Source organism: Phocoena phocoena, chromosome 19 (assembly GCF_963924675.1).
Source record: "Phocoena phocoena chromosome 19, mPhoPho1.1, whole genome shotgun sequence".
Classification (NCBI taxonomy): domain Eukaryota; kingdom Metazoa; phylum Chordata; class Mammalia; order Artiodactyla; family Phocoenidae; genus Phocoena; species Phocoena phocoena.
In genome coordinates this window covers 39,366,850-39,385,241 of record NC_089237.1, presented here as the reverse complement: position 1 = coordinate 39,385,241, position 18,392 = coordinate 39,366,850, and the positions used below count along the sequence as shown (strand labels likewise).

Here is an 18,392-nt window from a genome sequence, read left to right as displayed (position 1 = left end):
CGCGCGCGCGGGTGCGCCGGAGGGGCCGCTCCCCGCCGGCACGGCCGGCCGGGCGGCCAGAAGGCGGCCCCAGAAGGCAGCCGCACCCCGGACGCTCCCGGGGTGGCTGGCCCGGACCCAGAATCCGCCGCGGGCCCGGTTGCCGTCCTTTCGGCCAGCGAGCCCCTCGACCTGCACCTGGCCGCCCCCACTGGCGCCCAGCCCCGCTGCCGCCACCTGTGCGCCGGTGTGTCCCGCCACAGCTCCCTCCGGCAGAAGCCCCGCCTCCGCCGTGTCGCCGCGGCCGGGTGCGGGAGCGGGATCGAGGGCCGGGGCCGCTTCCCCGGGCCTGCCGGCCACCAGGGGCGGGCTCCTGAGCTCGGCGGGTGGTGTGCGGGCAAAGGTGGCCTTGCCGGGGCTGAGGGGCCGTGGCGACGCAATGGTGGCTCCCAGTGGCTTCGGGTCAGCTGCTGTCGGGCAGCAGGGCCGGCCCGGGCTGCGGCCGGGCTGCGCCTAGCGCCGCGTGGGCGGGCAGGGGCGATGCCCCAGGGACCGCGGGCCCCGGGCCCCGAAGCCTCCGGGGCCACGTCCCTGTGAGCGACGTGCGGGATGTTGGGCGGGGCGCCAAGCGCCGAAGGGTTTGCTGGGTCACGCCCGCCCTCGGCTGGGAGGTGGTGGCCAAACCCTCCGCCACCGCCCGATACACGAGACGTCCGTTCCCCCTGCCTGGGCGGGCGGCGGGGTCCCGCCGGGGCGGGCTGACCGCCGGGCTGGCTGGCCTTAAGGCGCCAGCGCCAGCGCAACTGGGCCTCAAGAGGCAGCCCGCGGTCCCCGCCGCCGTCTACGGCCATACCACCCTGAACGCGCCCGATCTCGTCTGATCTCGGAAACTAAGCAGGGTCGGGCCTGGTTAGTACTTGGATGGGAGACCGCCTGGGAATACCGGGTGCTGTAGGCTTTTTGCCTCCCGCTCCGCCTTCTCCTTTACTCGCCCTTGGGCGGTGGCCGCCGGCTCCGCCCCCGCCGGGCCCCGCTGCAGGCCCCACCTCCTCAGGCCCCTCCCACCACGGCGCGCGTGCGCCGGAGGGGCCGCTCCCCGCCGGCCCGGCCGGCCGGGCGGCCAGAAGGCGGCCCGGAAGGCAGCCGCACCCCGGACGCTCCCGGGGTGGCTGGCCCGGACCCAGAATCCGCCGCGGGCCCGGTTGCCGTCCTTTCGGCCAGCGAGCCCCTCGACCTGCACCTGGCCGCCCCCACTGGCGCCCAGCCCCGCTGCCGCCACCTGTGCGCCGGTGTGTCCCGCCACAGCTCCCTCCGGCAGAAGCCCCGCCTCCGCCGTGTCGCCGCGGCCGGGTGCGGGAGCGGGATCGAGGGCCGGGGCCGCTCCCCCGGGCCTGCCGGCCACCAGGGGCGGGCTCCTGAGCTCGGCGGGTGGTGTGCGGGCAAAGGTGGCCTTGCCGGGGCTGAGGGGCCGTGGCGACGCAATGGTGGCTCCCAGTGGCTTCGGGCCAGCTGCTGTCGGGCAGCAGGGCCGGCCCGGGCTGCGGCCGGGCTGCGCCTAGCGCCGCGTGGGCGGGCAGGGGCGATGCCCCAGGGACCGCGGGCCCCGGGCCCCGAAGCCTCCGGGGCCACGTCCCTGTGAGCGACGTGCGGGATGTTGGGCGGGGCGCCAAGCGCCGAAGGGTTTGCTGGGTCACGCCCGCCCTCGGCTGGGAGGTGGTGGCCAAACCCTCCGCCACCGCCCGATACACGAGACGTCCGTTCCCCCTGCCTGGGCGGGCGGCGGGGTCCCGCCGGGGCGGGCTGACCGCCGGGCTGGCTGGCCCTAAGGCGCCAGCGCCAGCGCAACTGGGCCTCAAGAGGCAGCCCGCGGTCCCCGCCCCCGTCTACGGCCATACCACCCTGAACGCGCCCGATCTCGTCTGATCTCGGAAGCTAAGCAGGGTCGGGCCTGGTTAGTACTTGGATGGGAGACCGCCTGGGAATACCGGGTGCTGTAGGCTTTTTGCCTCCCGCTCCGCCTTCTCCTTTACTCGCCCTTGGGCGGTGGCCGCCGGCTCCGCCCCCGCCGGGCCCCGCTGCAGGCCCCACCTCCTCAGGCCCCTCCCACCACGGCGCGCGCGCTTGTGTGTGTGTGTGTGTGTGTGTGTGTGTGTGTGGGCGTGCGCGCGCGCGCGGGTGCGCCGGAGGGGCCGCTCCCCGCCGGCACGGCCGGCCGGGCGGCCAGAAGGCGGCCCCAGAAGGCAGCCGCACCCCGGACGCTCCCGGGGTGGCTGGCCCGGACCCAGAATCCGCCGCGGGCCCGGTTGCCCTCCTTTCGGCCAGCGAGCCCCTCGACCTGCACCTGGCCGCCCCCACTGGCGCCCAGCCCCGCTGCCGCCACCTGTGCGCCGGTGTGTCCCGCCACAGCTCCCTCCGGCAGAAGCCCCGCCTCCGCCGTGTCGCCGCGGCCGGGTGCGGGAGCGGGATCGAGGGCCGGGGCCGCTTCCCCGGGCCTGCCGGCCACCAGGGGCGGGCTCCTGAGCTCGGCGGGTGGTGTGCGGGCAAAGGTGGCCTTGCCGGGGCTGAGGGGCCGTGGCGACGCAATGGTGGCTCCCAGTGGCTTCGGGTCAGCTGCTGTCGGGCAGCAGGGCCGGCCCGGGCTGCGGCCGGGCTGCGCCTAGCGCCGCGTGGGCGGGCAGGGGCGATGCCCCAGGGACCGCGGGCCCCGGGCCCCGAAGCCTCCGGGGCCACGTCCCTGTGAGCGACGTGCGGGATGTTGGGCGGGGCGCCAAGCGCCGAAGGGTTTGCTGGGTCACGCCCGCCCTCGGCTGGGAGGTGGTGGCCAAACCCTCCGCCACCGCCCGATACACGAGACGTCCGTTCCCCCTGCCTGGGCGGGCGGCGGGGTCCCGCCGGGGCGGGCTGACCGCCGGGCTGGCTGGCCTTAAGGCGCCAGCGCCAGCGCAACTGGGCCTCAAGAGGCAGCCCGCGGTCCCCGCCCCCGTCTACGGCCATACCACCCTGAACGCACCCGATCTCGTCTGATCTCGGAAGCTAAGCAGGGTCGGGCCTGGTTAGTACTTGGATGGGAGACCGCCTGGGAATACCGGGTGCTGTAGGCTTTTTGCCTCCCGCTCCGCCTTCTCCTTTACTCGCCCGCGGGCGGTGGCCGCCGGCTCCGCCCCCGCCGGGCCCCGCTGCAGGCCCCACCTCCTCAGGCCCCTCACAACACGGCGCGCGTGCGCCGGAGGGGCCGCTCCCCGCCGGCCCGGCCGGCCGGGCGGCCAGAAGGCGGCCCCGGAAGGCAGCCGCACCCCGGAGGCTCCCGGGGTGGCTGGCCCGGACCAGAATCCGCCGCGGGCCCGGTTGCCGTCCTTTCGGCCAGCGAGCCCCTCGACCTGCACCTGGCCGCCCCCACTGGCGCCCAGCCCCGCTGCCGCCACCTGTGCGCCGGTGTGTCCCGCCACAGCTCCCTCCGGCAGAAGCCCCGCCTCCGCCGTGTCGCCGCGGCCGGGTGCGGGAGCGGGATCGAGGGCCGGGGCCGCTTCCCCGGGCCTGCCGGCCACCAGGGGCGGGCTCCTGAGCTCGGCGGGTGGTGTGCGGGCAAAGGTGGCCTTGCCGGGGCTGAGGGGCCGTGGCGACGCAATGGTGGCTCCCAGTGGCTTCGGGTCAGCTGCTGTCGGGCAGCAGGGCCGGCCCGGGCTGCGGCCGGGCTGCGCCTAGCGCCGCGTGGGCGGGCAGGGGCGATGCCCCAGGGACCGCGGGCCCCGGGCCCCGAAGCCTCCGGGTCCACGTCCCTGTGAGCGACGTGCGGGATGTTGGGCGGGGCGCCAAGCGCCGAAGGGTTTGCTGGGTCACGCCCGCCCTCGGCTGGGAGGTGGTGGCCAAACCCTCCGCCACCGCCCGATACACGAGACGTCCGTTCCCCCTGCCTGGGCGGGCGGCGGGGTCCCGCCGGGGCGGGCTGACCGCCGGGCTGGCTGGCCTTAAGGCGCCAGCGCCAGCGCAACTGGGCCTCAAGAGGCAGCCCGCGAGCCCCGCCCCCGTCTGCGGCCATACCACCCTGAACGCGCCCGATCTCGTCTGATCTCGGAAGCTAAGCAGGGTCGGGCCTGGTTAGTACTTGGATGGGAGACCGCCTGGGAATACCGGGTGCTGTAGGCTTTTTGCCTCCCGCTCCGCCTTCTCCTTTACTAGCCCGAGGGCGGTGGCCGCCGGCTCCGCCCCCGCCGGGCCCCGCTGCAGGCCCCACCTCCTCAGGCCCCTCTCACCACGGCGCGCGCGCGTGTGTGTGTGTGTGTGTGTGTGTGTGCGTGCGCGCGCGCGCGGGTGCGCCGGAGGGGCCGCTCCCCGCCGGCACGGCCGGCCGGGCGGCCAGAAGGCGGCCCCAGAAGGCAGCCGCACCCCGGACGCTCCCGGGGTGGCTGGCCCGGACCAGAATCCGCCGCGGGCCCGGTTGCCGTCCTTTCGGCCAGCGAGCCCCTCGACCTGCACCTGGCCGCCCCCACTGGCGCCCAGCCCCGCTGCCGCCACCTGTGCGCCGGTGTGTCCCGCCACAGCTCCCTCCGGCAGAAGCCCCGCCTCCGCCGTGTCGCCGCGGCCGGGTGCGGGAGCGGGATCGAGGGCCGGGGCCGCTCCCCCGGGCCTGCCGGCCACCAGGGGCGGGCTCCTGAGCTCGGCGGGTGGTGTGCGGGCAAAGGTGGCCTTGCCGGGGCTGAGGGGCCGTGGCGACGCAATGGTGGCTCCCAGTGGCTTCGGGCCAGCTGCTGTCGGGCAGCAGGGCCGGCCCGGGCTGCGGCCGGGCTGCGCCTAGCGCCGCGTGGGCGGGCAGGGGCGATGCCCCACGGACCGCGGGCCCCGGGCCCCGAAGCCTCCGGGGCCACGTCCCTGTGAGCGACGTGCGGGATGTTGGGCGGGGCGCCAAGCGCCGAAGGGTTTGCTGGGTCACGCCCGCCCTCGGCTGGGAGGTGGTGGCCAAACCCTCCGCCACCGCCCGATACACGAGACGTCCGTTCCCCCTGCCTGGGCGGGCGGCGGGGTCCCGCCGGGGCGGGCTGACCGCCGGGCTGGCTGGCCTTAAGGCGCCAGCGCCAGCGCAACTGGGCCTCAAGAGGCAGCCCGCGGTCCCCGCCGCCGTCTACGGCCATACCACCCTGAACGCGCCCGATCTCGTCTGATCTCGGAAGCTAAGCAGGGTCGGGCCTGGTTAGTACTTGGATGGGAGACCGCCTGGGAATACCGGGTGCTGTAGGCTTTTTGCCTCCCGCTCCGCCTTCTCCTTTACTCGCCCGCGGGCGGTGGCCGCCGGCTCCGCCCCCGCCGGGCCCCGCTGCAGGCCCCACCTCCTCAGGCCCCTCCCACCACGGCGCGCGTGCGCCGGAGGGGCCGCTCCCCGCCGGCCCGGCCGGCCGGGCGGCCAGAAGGCGGCCCCGGAAGGCAGCCGCACCCCGGAGGCTCCCGGGGTGGCTGGCCCGGACCAGAATCCGCCGCGGGCCCGGTTGCCGTCCTTTCGGCCAGCGAGCCCCTCGACCTGCACCTGGCCGCCCCCACTGGCGCCCAGCCCCGCTGCCGCCACCTGTGCGCCGGTGTGTCCCGCCACAGCTCCCTCCGGCAGAAGCCCCGCCTCCGCCGTGTCGCCGCGGCCGGGTGCGGGAGCGGGATCGAGGGCCGGGGCCGCTTCCCCGGGCCTGCCGGCCACCAGGGGCGGGCTCCTGAGCTCGGCGGGTGGTGTGCGGGCAAAGGTGGCCTTGCCGGGGCTGAGGGGCCGTGGCGACGCAATGGTGGCTCCCAGTGGCTTCGGGTCAGCTGCTGTCGGGCAGCAGGGCCGGCCCGGGCTGCGGCCGGGCTGCGCCTAGCGCCGCGTGGGCGGGCAGGGGCGATGCCCCAGGGACCGCGGGCCCCGGGCCCCGAAGCCTCCGGGGCCACGTCCCTGTGAGCGACGTGCGGGATGTTGGGCGGGGCGCCAAGCGCCGAAGGGTTTGCTGGGTCACGCCCGCCCTCGGCTGGGAGGTGGTGGCCAAACCCTCCGCCACCGCCCGATACACGAGACGTCCGTTCCCCCTGCCTGGGCGGGCGGCGGGGTCCCGCCGGGGCGGGCTGACCGCCGGGCTGGCTGGCCTTAAGGCGCCAGCGCCAGCGCAACTGGGCCTCAAGAGGCAGCCCGCGAGCCCCGCCCCCGTCTGCGGCCATACCACCCTGAACGCGCCCGATCTCGTCTGATCTCGGAAGCTAAGCAGGGTCGGGCCTGGTTAGTACTTGGATGGGAGACCGCCTGGGAATACCGGGTGCTGTAGGCTTTTTGCCTCCCGCTCCGCCTTCTCCTTTACTAGCCCGAGGGCGGTGGCCGCCGGCTCCGCCCCCGCCGGGCCCCGCTGCAGGCCCCACCTCCTCAGGCCCCTCCCACCACGGCGCGCGCGCGTGTGTGTGTGTGTGTGTGTGTGTGTGTGTGTGTGTGGGCGTGCGCGCGCGCGCGGGTGCGCCGGAGGGGCCGCTCCCCGCCGGCACGGCCGGCCGGGCGGCCAGAAGGCGGCCCCAGAAGGCAGCCGCACCCCGGACGCTCCCGGGGTGGCTGGCCCGGACCCAGAATCCGCCGCGGGCCCGGTTGCCCTCCTTTCGGCCAGCGAGCCCCTCGACCTGCACCTGGCCGCCCCCACTGGCGCCCAGCCCCGCTGCCGCCACCTGTGCGCCGGTGTGTCCCGCCACAGCTCCCTCCGGCAGAAGCCCCGCCTCCGCCGTGTCGCCGCGGCCGGGTGCGGGAGCGGGATCGAGGGCCGGGGCCGCTTCCCCGGGCCTGCCGGCCACCAGGGGCGGGCTCCTGAGCTCGGCGGGTGGTGTGCGGGCAAAGGTGGCCTTGCCGGGGCTGAGGGGCCGTGGCGACGCAATGGTGGCTCCCAGTGGCTTCGGGTCAGCTGCTGTCGGGCAGCAGGGCCGGCCCGGGCTGCGGCCGGGCTGCGCCTAGCGCCGCGTGGGCGGGCAGGGGCGATGCCCCAGGGACCGCGGGCCCCGGGCCCCGAAGCCTCCGGGGCCACGTCCCTGTGAGCGACGTGCGGGATGTTGGGCGGGGCGCCAAGCGCCGAAGGGTTTGCTGGGTCACGCCCGCCCTCGGCTGGGAGGTGGTGGCCAAACCCTCCGCCACCGCCCGATACACGAGACGTCCGTTCCCCCTGCCTGGGCGGGCGGCGGGGTCCCGCCGGGGCGGGCTGACCGCCGGGCTGGCTGGCCTTAAGGCGCCAGCGCCAGCGCAACTGGGCCTCAAGAGGCAGCCCGCGGTCCCCGCCCCCGTCTACGGCCATACCACCCTGAACGCGCCCGATCTCGTCTGATCTCGGAAGCTAAGCAGGGTCGGGCCTGGTTAGTACTTGGATGGGAGACCGCCTGGGAATACCGGGTGCTGTAGGCTTTTTGCCTCCCGCTCCGCCTTCTCCTTTACTCGCCCGCGGGCGGTGGCCGCCGGCTCCGCCCCCGCCGGGCCCCGCTGCAGGCCCCACCTCCTCAGGCCCCTCCCACCACGGCGCGCGTGCGCCGGAGGGGCCGCTCCCCGCCGGCCCGGCCGGCCGGGCGGCCAGAAGGCGGCCCCGGAAGGCAGCCGCACCCCGGAGGCTCCCGGGGTGGCTGGCCCGGACCAGAATCCGCCGCGGGCCCGGTTGCCGTCCTTTCGGCCAGCGAGCCCCTCGACCTGCACCTGGCCGCCCCCACTGGCGCCCAGCCCCGCTGCCGCCACCTGTGCGCCGGTGTGTCCCGCCACAGCTCCCTCCGGCAGAAGCCCCGCCTCCGCCGTGTCGCCGCGGCCGGGTGCGGGAGCGGGATCGAGGGCCGGGGCCGCTTCCCCGGGCCTGCCGGCCACCAGGGGCGGGCTCCTGAGCTCGGCGGGTGGTGTGCGGGCAAAGGTGGCCTTGCCGGGGCTGAGGGGCCGTGGCGACGCAATGGTGGCTCCCAGTGGCTTCGGGTCAGCTGCTGTCGGGCAGCAGGGCCGGCCCGGGCTGCGGCCGGGCTGCGCCTAGCGCCGCGTGGGCGGGCAGGGGCGATGCCCCAGGGACCGCGGGCCCCGGGCCCCGAAGCCTCCGGGGCCACGTCCCTGTGAGCGACGTGCGGGATGTTGGGCGGGGCGCCAAGCGCCGAAGGGTTTGCTGGGTCACGCCCGCCCTCGGCTGGGAGGTGGTGGCCAAACCCTCCGCCACCGCCCGATACACGAGACGTCCGTTCCCCCTGCCTGGGCGGGCGGCGGGGTCCCGCCGGGGCGGGCTGACCGCCGGGCTGGCTGGCCTTAAGGCGCCAGCGCCAGCGCAACTGGGCCTCAAGAGGCAGCCCGCGAGCCCCGCCCCCGTCTGCGGCCATACCACCCTGAACGCGCCCGATCTCGTCTGATCTCGGAAGCTAAGCAGGGTCGGGCCTGGTTAGTACTTGGATGGGAGACCGCCTGGGAATACCGGGTGCTGTAGGCTTTTTGCCTCCCGCTCCGCCTTCTCCTTTACTAGCCCGAGGGCGGTGGCCGCCGGCTCCGCCCCCGCCGGGCCCCGCTGCAGGCCCCACCTCCTCAGGCCCCTCTCACCACGGCGCGCGCGCGCGTGTGTGTGTGTGTGTGTGTGTGCGTGCGCGCGCGCGCGGGTGCGCCGGAGGGGCCGCTCCCCGCCGGCACGGCCGGCCGGGCGGCCAGAAGGCGGCCCCAGAAGGCAGCCGCACCCCGGACGCTCCCGGAGTGGCTGGCCCGGACCAGAATCCGCCGCGGGCCCGGTTGCCGTCCTTTCGGCCAGCGAGCCCCTCGACCTGCACCTGGCCGCCCCCACTGGCGCCCAGCCCCGCTGCCGCCACCTGTGCGCCGGTGTGTCCCGCCACAGCTCCCTCCGGCAGAAGCCCCGCCTCCGCCGTGTCGCCGCGGCCGGGTGCGGGAGCGGGATCGAGGGCCGGGGCCGCTCCCCCGGGCCTGCCGGCCACCAGGGGCGGGCTCCTGAGCTCGGCGGGTGGTGTGCGGGCAAAGGTGGCCTTGCCGGGGCTGAGGGGCCGTGGCGACGCAATGGTGGCTCCCAGTGGCTTCGGGCCAGCTGCTGTCGGGCAGCAGGGCCGGCCCGGGCTGCGGCCGGGCTGCGCCTAGCGCCGCGTGGGCGGGCAGGGGCGATGCCCCACGGACCGCGGGCCCCGGGCCCCGAAGCCTCCGGGGCCACGTCCCTGTGAGCGACGTGCGGGATGTTGGGCGGGGCGCCAAGCGCCGAAGGGTTTGCTGGGTCACGCCCGCCCTCGGCTGGGAGGTGGTGGCCAAACCCTCCGCCACCGCCCGATACACGAGACGTCCGTTCCCCCTGCCTGGGCGGGCGGCGGGGTCCCGCCGGGGCGGGCTGACCGCCGGGCTGGCTGGCCCTAAGGCGCCAGCGCCAGCGCAACTGGGCCTCAAGAGGCAGCCCGCGGTCCCCGCCCCCGTCTACGGCCATACCACCCTGAACGCGCCCGATCTCGTCTGATCTCGGAAGCTAAGCAGGGTCGGGCCTGGTTAGTACTTGGATGGGAGACCGCCTGGGAATACCGGGTGCTGTAGGCTTTTTGCCTCCCGCTCCGCCTTCTCCTTTACTCGCCCGCGGGCGGTGGCCGCCGGCTCCGCCCCCGCCGGGCCCCGCTGCAGGCCCCACCTCCTCAGGCCCCTCCCACCACGGCGCGCGCGCGCGTGTGTGTGTGTGTGTGTGTGTGTGTGTGCGTGCGCGCGCGCGCGGGTGCGCCGGAGGGGCCGCTCCCCGCCGGCACGGCCGGCCGGGCGGCCAGAAGGCGGCCCCAGAAGGCAGCCGCACCCCGGACGCTCCCGGGGTGGCTGGCCCGGACCCAGAATCCGCCGCGGGCCCGGTTGCCGTCCTTTCGGCCAGCGAGCCCCTCGACCTGCACCTGGCCGCCCCCACTGGCGCCCAGCCCCGCTGCCGCCACCTGTGCGCCGGTGTGTCCCGCCACAGCTCCCTCCGGCAGAAGCCCCGCCTCCGCCGTGTCGCCGCGGCCGGGTGCGGGAGCGGGATCGAGGGCCGGGGCCGCTTCCCCGGGCCTGCCGGCCACCAGGGGCGGGCTCCTGAGCTCGGCGGGTGGTGTGCGGGCAAAGGTGGCCTTGCCGGGGCTGAGGGGCCGTGGCGACGCAATGGTGGCTCCCAGTGGCTTCGGGTCAGCTGCTGTCGGGCAGCAGGGCCGGCCCGGGCTGCGGCCGGGCTGCGCCTAGCGCCGCGTGGGCGGGCAGGGGCGATGCCCCAGGGACCGCGGGCCCCGGGCCCCGAAGCCTCCGGGGCCACGTCCCTGTGAGCGACGTGCGGGATGTTGGGCGGGGCGCCAAGCGCCGAAGGGTTTGCTGGGTCACGCCCGCCCTCGGCTGGGAGGTGGTGGCCAAACCCTCCGCCACCGCCCGATACACGAGACGTCCGTTCCCCCTGCCTGGGCGGGCGGCGGGGTCCCGCCGGGGCGGGCTGACCGCCGGGCTGGCTGGCCTTAAGGCGCCAGCGCCAGCGCAACTGGGCCTCAAGAGGCAGCCCGCGGTCCCCGCCGCCGTCTACGGCCATACCACCCTGAACGCGCCCGATCTCGTCTGATCTCGGAAACTAAGCAGGGTCGGGCCTGGTTAGTACTTGGATGGGAGACCGCCTGGGAATACCGGGTGCTGTAGGCTTTTTGCCTCCCGCTCCGCCTTCTCCTTTACTCGCCCTTGGGCGGTGGCCGCCGGCTCCGCCCCCGCCGGGCCCCGCTGCAGGCCCCACCTCCTCAGGCCCCTCCCACCACGGCGCGCGTGCGCCGGAGGGGCCGCTCCCCGCCGGCCCGGCCGGCCGGGCGGCCAGAAGGCGGCCCGGAAGGCAGCCGCACCCCGGACGCTCCCGGGGTGGCTGGCCCGGACCCAGAATCCGCCGCGGGCCCGGTTGCCGTCCTTTCGGCCAGCGAGCCCCTCGACCTGCACCTGGCCGCCCCCACTGGCGCCCAGCCCCGCTGCCGCCACCTGTGCGCCGGTGTGTCCCGCCACAGCTCCCTCCGGCAGAAGCCCCGCCTCCGCCGTGTCGCCGCGGCCGGGTGCGGGAGCGGGATCGAGGGCCGGGGCCGCTCCCCCGGGCCTGCCGGCCACCAGGGGCGGGCTCCTGAGCTCGGCGGGTGGTGTGCGGGCAAAGGTGGCCTTGCCGGGGCTGAGGGGCCGTGGCGACGCAATGGTGGCTCCCAGTGGCTTCGGGCCAGCTGCTGTCGGGCAGCAGGGCCGGCCCGGGCTGCGGCCGGGCTGCGCCTAGCGCCGCGTGGGCGGGCAGGGGCGATGCCCCAGGGACCGCGGGCCCCGGGCCCCGAAGCCTCCGGGGCCACGTCCCTGTGAGCGACGTGCGGGATGTTGGGCGGGGCGCCAAGCGCCGAAGGGTTTGCTGGGTCACGCCCGCCCTCGGCTGGGAGGTGGTGGCCAAACCCTCCGCCACCGCCCGATACACGAGACGTCCGTTCCCCCTGCCTGGGCGGGCGGCGGGGTCCCGCCGGGGCGGGCTGACCGCCGGGCTGGCTGGCCCTAAGGCGCCAGCGCCAGCGCAACTGGGCCTCAAGAGGCAGCCCGCGGTCCCCGCCCCCGTCTACGGCCATACCACCCTGAACGCGCCCGATCTCGTCTGATCTCGGAAGCTAAGCAGGGTCGGGCCTGGTTAGTACTTGGATGGGAGACCGCCTGGGAATACCGGGTGCTGTAGGCTTTTTGCCTCCCGCTCCGCCTTCTCCTTTACTCGCCCTTGGGCGGTGGCCGCCGGCTCCGCCCCCGCCGGGCCCCGCTGCAGGCCCCACCTCCTCAGGCCCCTCCCACCACGGCGCGCGCGCGTGTGTGTGTGTGTGTGTGTGTGTGTGTGTGTGTGGGCGTGCGCGCGCGCGCGGGTGCGCCGGAGGGGCCGCTCCCCGCCGGCACGGCCGGCCGGGCGGCCAGAAGGCGGCCCCAGAAGGCAGCCGCACCCCGGACGCTCCCGGGGTGGCTGGCCCGGACCCAGAATCCGCCGCGGGCCCGGTTGCCCTCCTTTCGGCCAGCGAGCCCCTCGACCTGCACCTGGCCGCCCCCACTGGCGCCCAGCCCCGCTGCCGCCACCTGTGCGCCGGTGTGTCCCGCCACAGCTCCCTCCGGCAGAAGCCCCGCCTCCGCCGTGTCGCCGCGGCCGGGTGCGGGAGCGGGATCGAGGGCCGGGGCCGCTTCCCCGGGCCTGCCGGCCACCAGGGGCGGGCTCCTGAGCTCGGCGGGTGGTGTGCGGGCAAAGGTGGCCTTGCCGGGGCTGAGGGGCCGTGGCGACGCAATGGTGGCTCCCAGTGGCTTCGGGTCAGCTGCTGTCGGGCAGCAGGGCCGGCCCGGGCTGCGGCCGGGCTGCGCCTAGCGCCGCGTGGGCGGGCAGGGGCGATGCCCCAGGGACCGCGGGCCCCGGGCCCCGAAGCCTCCGGGGCCACGTCCCTGTGAGCGACGTGCGGGATGTTGGGCGGGGCGCCAAGCGCCGAAGGGTTTGCTGGGTCACGCCCGCCCTCGGCTGGGAGGTGGTGGCCAAACCCTCCGCCACCGCCCGATACACGAGACGTCCGTTCCCCCTGCCTGGGCGGGCGGCGGGGTCCCGCCGGGGCGGGCTGACCGCCGGGCTGGCTGGCCTTAAGGCGCCAGCGCCAGCGCAACTGGGCCTCAAGAGGCAGCCCGCGGTCCCCGCCCCCGTCTACGGCCATACCACCCTGAACGCGCCCGATCTCGTCTGATCTCGGAAGCTAAGCAGGGTCGGGCCTGGTTAGTACTTGGATGGGAGACCGCCTGGGAATACCGGGTGCTGTAGGCTTTTTGCCTCCCGCTCCGCCTTCTCCTTTACTCGCCCGCGGGCGGTGGCCGCCGGCTCCGCCCCCGCCGGGCCCCGCTGCAGGCCCCACCTCCTCAGGCCCCTCACAACACGGCGCGCGTGCGCCGGAGGGGCCGCTCCCCGCCGGCCCGGCCGGCCGGGCGGCCAGAAGGCGGCCCCGGAAGGCAGCCGCACCCCGGAGGCTCCCGGGGTGGCTGGCCCGGACCAGAATCCGCCGCGGGCCCGGTTGCCGTCCTTTCGGCCAGCGAGCCCCTCGACCTGCACCTGGCCGCCCCCACTGGCGCCCAGCCCCGCTGCCGCCACCTGTGCGCCGGTGTGTCCCGCCACAGCTCCCTCCGGCAGAAGCCCCGCCTCCGCCGTGTCGCCGCGGCCGGGTGCGGGAGCGGGATCGAGGGCCGGGGCCGCTTCCCCGGGCCTGCCGGCCACCAGGGGCGGGCTCCTGAGCTCGGCGGGTGGTGTGCGGGCAAAGGTGGCCTTGCCGGGGCTGAGGGGCCGTGGCGACGCAATGGTGGCTCCCAGTGGCTTCGGGTCAGCTGCTGTCGGGCAGCAGGGCCGGCCCGGGCTGCGGCCGGGCTGCGCCTAGCGCCGCGTGGGCGGGCAGGGGCGATGCCCCAGGGACCGCGGGCCCCGGGCCCCGAAGCCTCCGGGGCCACGTCCCTGTGAGCGACGTGCGGGATGTTGGGCGGGGCGCCAAGCGCCGAAGGGTTTGCTGGGTCACGCCCGCCCTCGGCTGGGAGGTGGTGGCCAAACCCTCCGCCACCGCCCGATACACGAGACGTCCGTTCCCCCTGCCTGGGCGGGCGGCGGGGTCCCGCCGGGGCGGGCTGACCGCCGGGCTGGCTGGCCTTAAGGCGCCAGCGCCAGCGCAACTGGGCCTCAAGAGGCAGCCCGCGAGCCCCGCCCCCGTCTGCGGCCATACCACCCTGAACGCGCCCGATCTCGTCTGATCTCGGAAGCTAAGCAGGGTCGGGCCTGGTTAGTACTTGGATGGGAGACCGCCTGGGAATACCGGGTGCTGTAGGCTTTTTGCCTCCCGCTCCGCCTTCTCCTTTACTAGCCCGAGGGCGGTGGCCGCCGGCTCCGCCCCCGCCGGGCCCCGCTGCAGGCCCCACCTCCTCAGGCCCCTCTCACCACGGCGCGCGCGCGTGTGTGTGTGTGTGTGTGTGTGTGTGCGTGCGCGCGCGCGCGGGTGCGCCGGAGGGGCCGCTCCCCGCCGGCACGGCCGGCCGGGCGGCCAGAAGGCGGCCCCAGAAGGCAGCCGCACCCCGGACGCTCCCGGGGTGGCTGGCCCGGACCAGAATCCGCCGCGGGCCCGGTTGCCGTCCTTTCGGCCAGCGAGCCCCTCGACCTGCACCTGGCCGCCCCCACTGGCGCCCAGCCCCGCTGCCGCCACCTGTGCGCCGGTGTGTCCCGCCACAGCTCCCTCCGGCAGAAGCCCCGCCTCCGCCGTGTCGCCGCGGCCGGGTGCGGGAGCGGGATCGAGGGCCGGGGCCGCTCCCCCGGGCCTGCCGGCCACCAGGGGCGGGCTCCTGAGCTCGGCGGGTGGTGTGCGGGCAAAGGTGGCCTTGCCGGGGCTGAGGGGCCGTGGCGACGCAATGGTGGCTCCCAGTGGCTTCGGGCCAGCTGCTGTCGGGCAGCAGGGCCGGCCCGGGCTGCGGCCGGGCTGCGCCTAGCGCCGCGTGGGCGGGCAGGGGCGATGCCCCACGGACCGCGGGCCCCGGGCCCCGAAGCCTCCGGGGCCACGTCCCTGTGAGCGACGTGCGGGATGTTGGGCGGGGCGCCAAGCGCCGAAGGGTTTGCTGGGTCACGCCCGCCCTCGGCTGGGAGGTGGTGGCCAAACCCTCCGCCACCGCCCGATACACGAGACGTCCGTTCCCCCTGCCTGGGCGGGCGGCGGGGTCCCGCCGGGGCGGGCTGACCGCCGGGCTGGCTGGCCTTAAGGCGCCAGCGCCAGCGCAACTGGGCCTCAAGAGGCAGCCCGCGGTCCCCGCCGCCGTCTACGGCCATACCACCCTGAACGCGCCCGATCTCGTCTGATCTCGGAAACTAAGCAGGGTCGGGCCTGGTTAGTACTTGGATGGGAGACCGCCTGGGAATACCGGGTGCTGTAGGCTTTTTGCCTCCCGCTCCGCCTTCTCCTTTACTCGCCCGCGGGCGGTGGCCGCCGGCTCCGCCCCCGCCGGGTCCCGCTGCAGGCCCCACCTCCTCAGGCCCCTCCCACCACGGCGCGCGTGCGCCGGAGGGGCCGCTCCCCGCCGGCCCGGCCGGCCGGGCGGCCAGAAGGCGGCCCCGGAAGGCAGCCGCACCCCGGACGCTCCCGGGGTGGCTGGCCCGGACCCAGAATCCGCCGCGGGCCCGGTTGCCGTCCTTTCGGCCAGCGAGCCCCTCGACCTGCACCTGGCCGCCCCCACTGGCGCCCAGCCCCGCTGCCGCCACCTGTGCGCCGGTGTGTCCCGCCACAGCTCCCTCCGGCAGAAGCCCCGCCTCCGCCGTGTCGCCGCGGCCGGGTGCGGGAGCGGGATCGAGGGCCGGGGCCGCTCCCCCGGGCCTGCCGGCCACCAGGGGCGGGCTCCTGAGCTCGGCGGGTGGTGTGCGGGCAAAGGTGGCCTTGCCGGGGCTGAGGGGCCGTGGCGACGCAATGGTGGCTCCCAGTGGCTTCGGGCCAGCTGCTGTCGGGCAGCAGGGCCGGCCCGGGCTGCGGCCGGGCTGCGCCTAGCGCCGCGTGGGCGGGCAGGGGCGATGCCCCACGGACCGCGGGCCCCGGGCCCCGAAGCCTCCGGGGCCACGTCCCTGTGAGCGACGTGCGGGATGTTGGGCGGGGCGCCAAGCGCCGAAGGGTTTGCTGGGTCACGCCCGCCCTCGGCTGGGAGGTGGTGGCCAAACCCTCCGCCACCGCCCGATACACGAGACGTCCGTTCCCCCTGCCTGGGCGGGCGGCGGGGTCCCGCCGGGGCGGGCTGACCGCCGGGCTGGCTGGCCCTAAGGCGCCAGCGCCAGCGCAACTGGGCCTCAAGAGGCAGCCCGCGGTCCCCGCCCCCGTCTACGGCCATACCACCCTGAACGCGCCCGATCTCGTCTGATCTCGGAAGCTAAGCAGGGTCGGGCCTGGTTAGTACTTGGATGGGAGACCGCCTGGGAATACCGGGTGCTGTAGGCTTTTTGTCTCCCGCTCCGCCTTCTCCTTTACTCGCCCTTGGGCGGTGGCCGCCGGCTCCGCCCCCGCCGGGCCCCGCTGCAGGCCCCACCTCCTCAGGCCCCTCCCACCACGGCGCGCGCGCGTGTGTGTGTGTGTGTGTGTGTGTGTGTGTGGGCGTGCGCGCGCGCGCGGGTGCGCCGGAGGGGCCGCTCCCCGCCGGCACGGCCGGCCGGGCGGCCAGAAGGCGGCCCCAGAAGGCAGCCGCACCCCGGACGCTCCCGGGGTGGCTGGCCCGGACCCAGAATCCGCCGCGGGCCCGGTTGCCCTCCTTTCGGCCAGCGAGCCCCTCGACCTGCACCTGGCCGCCCCCACTGGCGCCCAGCCCCGCTGCCGCCACCTGTGCGCCGGTGTGTCCCGCCACAGCTCCCTCCGGCAGAAGCCCCGCCTCCGCCGTGTCGCCGCGGCCGGGTGCGGGAGCGGGATCGAGGGCCGGGGCCGCTTCCCCGGGCCTGCCGGCCACCAGGGGCGGGCTCCTGAGCTCGGCGGGTGGTGTGCGGGCAAAGGTGGCCTTGCCGGGGCTGAGGGGCCGTGGCGACGCAATGGTGGCTCCCAGTGGCTTCGGGTCAGCTGCTGTCGGGCAGCAGGGCCGGCCCGGGCTGCGGCCGGGCTGCGCCTAGCGCCGCGTGGGCGGGCAGGGGCGATGCCCCAGGGACCGCGGGCCCCGGGCCCCGAAGCCTCCGGGGCCACGTCCCTGTGAGCGACGTGCGGGATGTTGGGCGGGGCGCCAAGCGCCGAAGGGTTTGCTGGGTCACGCCCGCCCTCGGCTGGGAGGTGGTGGCCAAACCCTCCGCCACCGCCCGATACACGAGACGTCCGTTCCCCCTGCCTGGGCGGGCGGCGGGGTCCCGCCGGGGCGGGCTGACCGCCGGGCTGGCTGGCCCTAAGGCGCCAGCGCCAGCGCAACTGGGCCTCAAGAGGCAGCCCGCGGTCCCCGCCCCCGTCTACGGCCATACCACCCTGAACGCGCCCGATCTCGTCTGATCTCGGAAGCTAAGCAGGGTCGGGCCTGGTTAGTACTTGGATGGGAGACCGCCTGGGAATACCGGGTGCTGTAGGCTTTTTGCCTCCCGCTCCGCCTTCTCCTTTACTCGCCCGCGGGCGGTGGCCGCCGGCTCCGCCCCCGCCGGGCCCCGCTGCAGGCCCCACCTCCTCAGGCCCCTCTCACCACGGCGCGCGCGCGCGTGTGTGTGTGTGTGTGTGTGTGCGTGCGCGCGCGCGCGGGTGCGCCGGAGGGGCCGCTCCCCGCCGGCACGGCCGGCCGGGCGGCCAGAAGGCGGCCCCAGAAGGCAGCCGCACCCCGGAGGCTCCCGGGGTGGCTGGCCCGGACCAGAATCCGCCGCGGGCCCGGTTGCCGTCCTTTCGGCCAGCGAGCCCCTCGACCTGCACCTGGCCGCCCCCACTGGCGCCCAGCCCCGCTGCCGCCACCTGTGCGCCGGTGTGTCCCGCCACAGCTCCCTCCGGCAGAAGCCCCGCCTCCGCCGTGTCGCCGCGGCCGGGTGCGGGAGCGGGATCGAGGGCCGGGGCCGCTTCCCCGGGCCTGCCGGCCACCAGGGGCGGGCTCCTGAGCTCGGCGGGTGGTGTGCGGGCAAAGGTGGCCTTGCCGGGGCTGAGGGGCCATGGCGACGCAATGGTGGCTCCCAGTGGCTTCGGGTCAGCTGCTGTCGGGCAGCAGGGCCGGCCCGGGCTGCGGCCGGGCTGCGCCTAGCGCCGCGTGGGCGGGCAGGGGCGATGCCCCAGGGACCGCGGGCCCCGGGCCCCGAAGCCTCCGGGGCCACGTCCCTGTGAGCGACGTGCGGGATGTTGGGCGGGGCGCCAAGCGCCGAAGGGTTTGCTGGGTCACGCCCGCCCTCGGCTGGGAGGTGGTGGCCAAACCCTCCGCCACCGCCCGATACACGAGACGTCCGTTCCCCCTGCCTGGGCGGGCGGCGGGGTCCCGCCGGGGCGGGCTGACCGCCGGGCTGGCTGGCCCTAAGGCGCCAGCGCCAGCGCAACTGGGCCTCAAGAGGCAGCCCGCGGTCCCCGCCCCCGTCTACGGCCATACCACCCTGAACGCGCCCGATCTCGTCTGATCTCGGAAGCTAAGCAGGGTCGGGCCTGGTTAGTACTTGGATGGGAGACCGCCTGGGAATACCGGGTGCTGTAGGCTTTTTGCCTCCCGCTCCGCCTTCTCCTTTACTCGCCCGCGGGCGGTGGCCGCCGGCTCCGCCCCCGCCGGGCCCCGCTGCAGGCCCCACCTCCTCAGGCCCCTCCCACCACGGCGCGCGCGCGCGTGTGTGTGTGTGTGTGTGTGTGCGTGCGCGCGCGCGCGGGTGCGCCGGAGGGGCCGCTCCCCGCCGGCACGGCCGGCCGGGCGGCCAGAAGGCGGCCCCGGAAGGCAGCCGCACCCCGGACGCTCCCGGGGTGGCTGGCCCGGACCCAGAATCCGCCGCGGGCCCGGTTGCCGTCCTTTCGGC

At 76.5% G+C, this 18,392-nt stretch overlaps 17 non-coding genes across 17 annotated transcripts; all 17 read left to right on the top strand.

The window, feature by feature from the left end:
* Positions 1-818: 818 nt before the first annotated feature.
* LOC136139484 (5S ribosomal RNA) lies at positions 819-937 on the top strand. The gene has a single exon (XR_010657018.1). It is a non-coding gene; the product is annotated as a 5S ribosomal RNA (ribosomal RNA).
* Positions 938-1,860: 923 nt separating this feature from the next.
* Positions 1,861-1,979, top strand: LOC136139731 (5S ribosomal RNA). Its single transcript, XR_010657244.1, has one exon. It is a non-coding gene; the product is annotated as a 5S ribosomal RNA (ribosomal RNA).
* A 982-nt stretch (positions 1,980-2,961) lies between these two features.
* LOC136139252 (5S ribosomal RNA) lies at positions 2,962-3,080 on the top strand. The gene has a single exon (XR_010656795.1). It is a non-coding gene; the product is annotated as a 5S ribosomal RNA (ribosomal RNA).
* A 923-nt stretch (positions 3,081-4,003) lies between these two features.
* LOC136139448 (5S ribosomal RNA) lies at positions 4,004-4,122 on the top strand. The gene has a single exon (XR_010656984.1). It is a non-coding gene; the product is annotated as a 5S ribosomal RNA (ribosomal RNA).
* A 971-nt stretch (positions 4,123-5,093) lies between these two features.
* On the top strand, positions 5,094-5,212 carry LOC136139730 (5S ribosomal RNA). The gene has a single exon (XR_010657243.1). It is a non-coding gene; the product is annotated as a 5S ribosomal RNA (ribosomal RNA).
* Positions 5,213-6,135: 923 nt separating this feature from the next.
* On the top strand, positions 6,136-6,254 carry LOC136139447 (5S ribosomal RNA). The gene has a single exon (XR_010656983.1). It is a non-coding gene; the product is annotated as a 5S ribosomal RNA (ribosomal RNA).
* Positions 6,255-7,238: 984 nt separating this feature from the next.
* On the top strand, positions 7,239-7,357 carry LOC136139729 (5S ribosomal RNA). Its single transcript, XR_010657242.1, has one exon. It is a non-coding gene; the product is annotated as a 5S ribosomal RNA (ribosomal RNA).
* Positions 7,358-8,280: 923 nt separating this feature from the next.
* LOC136139446 (5S ribosomal RNA) lies at positions 8,281-8,399 on the top strand. The gene has a single exon (XR_010656982.1). It is a non-coding gene; the product is annotated as a 5S ribosomal RNA (ribosomal RNA).
* Positions 8,400-9,368: 969 nt separating this feature from the next.
* LOC136139728 (5S ribosomal RNA) lies at positions 9,369-9,487 on the top strand. The gene has a single exon (XR_010657241.1). It is a non-coding gene; the product is annotated as a 5S ribosomal RNA (ribosomal RNA).
* Positions 9,488-10,463: 976 nt separating this feature from the next.
* On the top strand, positions 10,464-10,582 carry LOC136139483 (5S ribosomal RNA). Its single transcript, XR_010657017.1, has one exon. It is a non-coding gene; the product is annotated as a 5S ribosomal RNA (ribosomal RNA).
* A 923-nt stretch (positions 10,583-11,505) lies between these two features.
* On the top strand, positions 11,506-11,624 carry LOC136139727 (5S ribosomal RNA). The gene has a single exon (XR_010657240.1). It is a non-coding gene; the product is annotated as a 5S ribosomal RNA (ribosomal RNA).
* A 982-nt stretch (positions 11,625-12,606) lies between these two features.
* LOC136139726 (5S ribosomal RNA) lies at positions 12,607-12,725 on the top strand. The gene has a single exon (XR_010657239.1). It is a non-coding gene; the product is annotated as a 5S ribosomal RNA (ribosomal RNA).
* A 923-nt stretch (positions 12,726-13,648) lies between these two features.
* LOC136139444 (5S ribosomal RNA) lies at positions 13,649-13,767 on the top strand. Its single transcript, XR_010656981.1, has one exon. It is a non-coding gene; the product is annotated as a 5S ribosomal RNA (ribosomal RNA).
* Positions 13,768-14,738: 971 nt separating this feature from the next.
* LOC136139482 (5S ribosomal RNA) lies at positions 14,739-14,857 on the top strand. Its single transcript, XR_010657016.1, has one exon. It is a non-coding gene; the product is annotated as a 5S ribosomal RNA (ribosomal RNA).
* Positions 14,858-15,781: 924 nt separating this feature from the next.
* LOC136139725 (5S ribosomal RNA) lies at positions 15,782-15,900 on the top strand. The gene has a single exon (XR_010657238.1). It is a non-coding gene; the product is annotated as a 5S ribosomal RNA (ribosomal RNA).
* A 978-nt stretch (positions 15,901-16,878) lies between these two features.
* On the top strand, positions 16,879-16,997 carry LOC136139724 (5S ribosomal RNA). Its single transcript, XR_010657237.1, has one exon. It is a non-coding gene; the product is annotated as a 5S ribosomal RNA (ribosomal RNA).
* Positions 16,998-17,966: 969 nt separating this feature from the next.
* LOC136139721 (5S ribosomal RNA) lies at positions 17,967-18,085 on the top strand. The gene has a single exon (XR_010657235.1). It is a non-coding gene; the product is annotated as a 5S ribosomal RNA (ribosomal RNA).
* Positions 18,086-18,392: the final 307 nt, after the last annotated feature.